The sequence below is a fragment of the Myotis brandtii genome, unplaced genomic scaffold (assembly GCF_000412655.1).
Source record: "Myotis brandtii unplaced genomic scaffold, ASM41265v1 scaffold1036, whole genome shotgun sequence".
NCBI classification, from domain to species: domain Eukaryota; kingdom Metazoa; phylum Chordata; class Mammalia; order Chiroptera; family Vespertilionidae; genus Myotis; species Myotis brandtii.
The window spans coordinates 456,688-462,941 of NW_005353477.1; positions in this window are offsets into that span (position 1 = coordinate 456,688).

A 6,254-nucleotide genomic window follows, 5' to 3' on the forward strand; every position below is an offset into this window, starting at 1 on the left:
ATAGAATCAGGGGCATAGAAAGGGAGTGAACTGACTATTCTTGGGGGGGAAAGGGGTGTGGGGGATGTGGGAAGAGACTGGACAAAAATCGTGCACCTATGGATGAGGACAGTGGGTGGGGAGTGAGGGCGAAGGGTGGGGTGGGAACTGGAAGGAAGGGAGTTATGGGGGGGAAAAAAAGAGGAACAAATGTAATAATCTGAACAATAAAGATTTAATAATAATAATAAAAAAGTAGGTCGGCCCCCCCAAAAAAATAACAAAAAACAAACAAACAAACAAACCCATGGTTATTCACTCCAGTTCATTTGAGAATCATAGTTGAGAACCTCAAAGAAAAAGCTATATTCTATTGTATTCTTTCATTCTGTGTTTTAGTGCAAGGTTTCTCAATCTTGGCATTACTGACATTTGAGGCCTTTATTTTGAGAGGCTGGCTTGGGCACAGCAAGTGTTTAGCATCCTTGGCATCTATGCCACACTGTATCACAAGTGTGCCTTTCTTACCACATAAACAAAAAACATTAAACTGAAAAATAATCCTATATTATCAAAGCTAGTTACAGATAAATTATGCATCTTCCCATGATTTTCAACACATTCCATAGGGTGTAATAAACACATCAGTACCTCCAGGATGATATATTCTACTGCTGTAAAACTGCTTGAGCTATTTCAATCTACCTTTTCTCAATAGCTTCCAGATTTCACATGATCAAAGTCTTTCACTGGGCTTCATTTTCTAATTTTTCTTTCCACTCTCACCACTGTTTTGATATAGCTTATTTTTATGTTTCACACTAACTGTTGATATAAAGCTTCTCTGCCATAGGTTTTGTATAGTTTAGTTTCTATTGAGCAATTTTTTATCTTTATAACATGGATGGACCTCACATATCATTTATCTGTTTTTCCCACTAAAAGCAAATTGCAAACAACAACAACAACAAAATTACAGTATAATGTCCAGTTACCCAAATCCTATCTTCCTCTTTTTAAATATGTTGAGCAGACCAGTCATGGTCTTGAGCCCAGACTGATGCCAAAAGTCTGCCCCAGAAGCACACAAAGGCTTAGAGAACGTGGCTATATGGCCATCATCAGACCTCAAATTCCATTTCCTCCCTTGGAAAAGTGCATGCAAACACTTTCAGAATCTCTAGCTTTATTGCATCATCCCAGGTTGTCTACTATTCTTGACCTCATTACTATTCTCCTTATCCTGCAGTGTCTAAAGCAGCGGTTCTCAACCTGTGGGTCACGACCCCTTTGACAGTAGAACAACCCTTTCACAGGGGTCACCTAAGACCATCCTGCATATCAGATATTTACATTACGATTCATAACAGTAGTAACATTACAGTTATGAAGTAGCAACGAAAATAATTTTATGGTTGGGTCACAACATGAGGAACTATAAAGGGCCAGAAGGTTGAGAACCACTGGTAAAGTATCCCTAAGAATCATCTTTATTTTTGCTTGATCTTCTTCCATTAACTTAATTTTCTCTGCAGACTTTTCTCAAATGTTTTTCTTTTTTTAAATCTCTGTTGACCATTGACTATCTCTGCAAGTTGTAATATTTATTTTGCTTATCAACTATTTTGCATCTTTACATGAGTTTTTTGGGGGGTGGGTGTTGTCGTATAATGACAGTGAATGAATGGGGTCCTGAAAGGGAGCAAAATTTCTGGTACTTCACTCAACCGTAACTTTTAACATATTTTGGTGTCTTCCAAGTTGTCTCACCCCCAATATCTACCAAATTGTTTAATTTATGGGGGAAAAAAGGTCTTTGTTTTTACTATTGCAATGGTAGGGAAGTCATGCTTTTCTCCTTACATATAAAAGGCTGATATGCTAAGTGTCCAACTGTCCATCACATAGCAGCTCCCAGCTTCCTCTCCTTAGCGACTAGTCTCTTTGGAGTTTCTTCAGCCTAGGACATGACTTGCTTTATAGCCAGGTGCAAACATTTCACACTTTAACCAAATGTCTGTGAAGCATTTTCCCGTGCCTCATCTCATTTGATCCTCACCGAAGTCCTGGAATAGGTAGATAGGAGACTTGGTGGAATCCTATTTTCTTTTCATTAGCCGGAAAACAGAAGCTTAGAAACTTGACCCGACTGAAAAGAAGAAATGGTGGACGTTGAAAATGACTTCAGGTTTCTCACTGCGCAGAATACATAGTCAAACACTGCTGCAGTTAAATATTTTACCCTTTGTTCTCCCTGCATGATCTACAATAATAATCTGCTTCGTGTTGATATTTACTGCTGTGTTGCTGACAATTATCTGAAAGATAAGTTGGGGTGCTTCACTGGGCTGGAAAAAGCTTAGCTAAATCAGAAAGCGGGTCTAATTAAGCAAGTTTATTCTATATTCATAAAAGGCTAAGTTGACTCGCATATGCACGGTACATATAAAGCTCTCACTGGCGCCAATCGCATGTGTGTTTCCATCTGTCATTGTCAATTGTGAACTTGGTTGACACTTCTACTATAGAGAAAGGGCGAATAGCGATATTAAAATATTCTAATTAATTTCCTTTCAATGTGCACAAATTCGTTCACCGAGCCACTAGTCTACTATATTTTAAGATTTTCAGAAATGTTAGGAAAAGCAACCAAGTGAGTTGCTCAGTTTAAAAGGAATAAAAAGGTTAAAAAAAAAAAAAAAGAAATGTTAACAATAGGCTACACACTGAAGTAAGAGCAGCTAAGAAAAAAAGAAAAAAATGTTTTTCTCTATTTCAGAAACACTGAGAATGAAATATATCTGATCATTTACCAGCCCTCTTCCTCTTTGGAATGCAAAATACTAGAAAGGGTTCACATAAATGGAAACTTAGTCATTACTAATCACAAAAGTTGCTTTGTAGGTCATTTAAAATATTTCTAGTCCTTCTGAAAATCTGTTATTCGGAAATACACGTACATTTTCAAAAACATTTATCTGCCTTAGAACCATGTGGGAACCATATTTGGCTTTAACTCTACAATTCTCTAGCTGACCACAAGGGAAACATACACATAATGTAGCTTGTTTAACATGAAAAACTGATAGATAACATGAGCCAAGTCGTTTATGTCTACCTTTTGCAAAAATCCCATAAGTAGGTGAGAGTTTACATAAATTGCCTATAATCACACTTTTATAAAATGGTTGGCTGGGGAATTAAACTCACCAGCCTGATCACAAACCTTATATATTCTCCACCATGCAAGATACCAACAAACTCCCCAATCCTCATTTAACTACTACCTTGTCGAGAGTAACCTAAATTAGAAATCTGAAGTTATTTTGATGTCTCCTCACATTACCAGTTCTTGCATTTAGTCATCCAAAATTGGCCATCCTTGCTTATAATACTTCGCTTTCCATTCTATCCACATTTACGCTTATGATTCCTGCAATAGCTTTACAAATGAAACCCATGCCTTTTCAAAACTCCTTCATATGCTTCTCTTTCAGTCTAGAAACTAATCACTTTGTCTTGCCTATCATGTCAAATACAAGTTCTCTGCTACTCCATTAACTGGACCCATCTTATCAAACTTCTGTTCTCAAAACTGTTTTGTGTTAGGTCCCCCTGCTATCTCCTCACATAAACAAGTGAGAAGCATTGTCATGGAAACTGTTCTCTAGATTTTATGCTGTGGCTATTTTCCATACCTGTGTCTTCTCACAAACATATTTATTTTATTTGAAAGAAAAAAACACTTTCCATTCTTGCTTCCCAATCATATATGGTGCTTTCATAAGCAATAACTATATAAAGTTTGATAAGGAAATTAATGGAAAATCAAAATTTTTAAAAAAACAAATTATCTTAGAAAACCATGTGGAATGCTAGTGAAACTATTACATATTTTTTAAAAAGTAGGTATCACTAAACACACATCATCTTTATCTAGAAGTCAGTGAACTGGAAAAAGGTAAAAGGTGCAAATCCATGGCCTATAGTGCATGCAAATTAGCATATATTCTATTCTGCAATTTCATGAGCTTTATGACTCTGAGTTGGGAAATAGGAAAAACATCATCTGAAACAGAAAAACTTAACCAAAAGTATTATTTTCACTTGTGTATAGTGACAAGTATTGTTGTGAAAACAAAAACAAATCTGCTAATGAAATTTTCATTTCAGCTCTCATTCTATGAAATACTATGCCAGACCCTGAGGTAGGTGCAAGGGATAGCAAGACGCTGCTTACACAGTGCCTTATCCCTAACAGCAACGAGAACAGAAAACCTTGGTGTTCTCAACCCTCAAATAAGTTAGATTAGCAAATCTGTAATGTAGTGCGGCTAGAAATATAGAATAAAGCTGAAGCTTTCTAAAGAGGTTAGCAGGTCACTGGACTTGAAAGATAAAAGATGGTCCCCACCCCTCCACTCCCATACCTGAAATAGTTTAAATTCTAAGAATATGAGGGCAGAGACTAATACTATTACTTAAGACAAACTAAAATGGGTAGTTTTTCATACCATCTCCTGTTATATTAGTTGCAAACTCCTAATTCCCTTTTCAGATAAATACTTTTTAAGAACAGAAACACAAGCCAGTGAAAGGCTGTAACATGAACTGACAGCATGCCAGTTTCTTCTATGAGTCTGGTGAACATTCATAATGATGATTATGATGCCAAGACATTTGCATGCAAAGGATTTCCCTCCTCAAAACACCTTAATCTTAGAATTTTTGGGGTTTCATTGCATTGAAAGCAGAAGCAAATCCTCATGACAAGGCCACTTCCCTTTTCTGAATAGTGGCGTTTAAATAGTTTGGCCGCTTTCCACATGGGAGGTCCCAGCTGATGGGCTCTGGAGAAGTCAACCTGTGAGTTCATTCATGCCGACTCCACTGGCACCCCGGCGCTCTGGAGAGCTGTTAGACCCCTTAGGACAGTGGTTCTCAACCTTCTGGCCCTTTAAATACAGTTCCTCATGTTGTGACCCAACCATAAAATTATTTTCGTTGCTACTTCATAACTGTAATGTTGCTACTGCTATGAATCGCTATGTAAATATCTGATATGCAGGATGGTCTTAGGCGACCCCTGTGAAAGGGTCGTTCGACCGCCAAAGGGGTCGCGACCCACAGATTGAGAACCGCTGCAAGGTGAGTTGAGAAAGGGGTCACAGAGGAGGAAGGGGGTCCCCACATAGGTCACAATTGTGTAGCTGTGTACAGTGCACAGGCTGCACCCCATGTGGCATCTGGCACATAATAAGGGCTCCCTATGTGTTTCCTTGAGTTTACTTTTAAGTCACTAATGTTACCTATATGACCACTATTGTAACTGCCACGGGTTAAAACACTGCACTTGTAGCTAATGCCACATGACATCTAGAACCTGAAATTAACAGGGATTTCCTTTTAGACTTCATGCCAATGTACCCACCACTTGGAAGGTCAAGTGCTCCAGGGGCCGAGGGGGCCCAGAGAACCTAGAGAACCATCCTGACCTGATAAACGAGGCCACACGCTAAAGCCCCTGGTACCCGGAGCTCCTCTAAGCTAGTTCCACCTCCCTCCCCTGCACTCCAGGTCCCTGCTGAGGACACGGCCTTTGATCTAAGCCTGGTCGCCAAACTGCGGCTCTTTGGCTCCTTGAGTGTGGCTCTTCCTAAGCCTTAGGAGTACCCTAATTAAGTTAATGACAATGTACCTACCTATATAGTTTAAGTTTTAAAAATTTGGCTCTCCAAAGAAATTTCAATCGTTGTACTGTTGACATTTGGCTCTGCTGACTAATGAGTTTGCCGACCACGACAGGAGCCGAGGTGCTAATGACTCCAGACGAGCAGCCAAACTTGCCTCCCAATCCCCCCAATCGGTCCGGCCCCCTGGAGACCTGGAGCTGCGCTTCGGCTCCCAGGAGAATGACACAAGTTGCTCGTATCCCAGGTGATTATCTTCACACATTGGTATTTCAAGAGTCATTTTGAAAGTGGAATCCAGATGCTAACAGGAAAATGGTCACTTTACAATCATGTGGCGAATCATGGCTCACGCCACAAAACTGGGCACAGAAAAAAGCGCACCCCCTAGAAGGGTTTTAAAACCCCCACTAATTCAGGATTGTGCTTAATATAATCACAGACTGTTAGGAGGGAAGCATGTTGTCGGCGACTAACTTGTGACGGGCATTTGGAAATGGAAGGCGGGCGGTGGGAAGGCAAGGCGGTCGGTTTCCGGAGAAGCTGCTCCGGCAGCGGGTCCGAGGCAGGTGCCTGGGGGCCCGC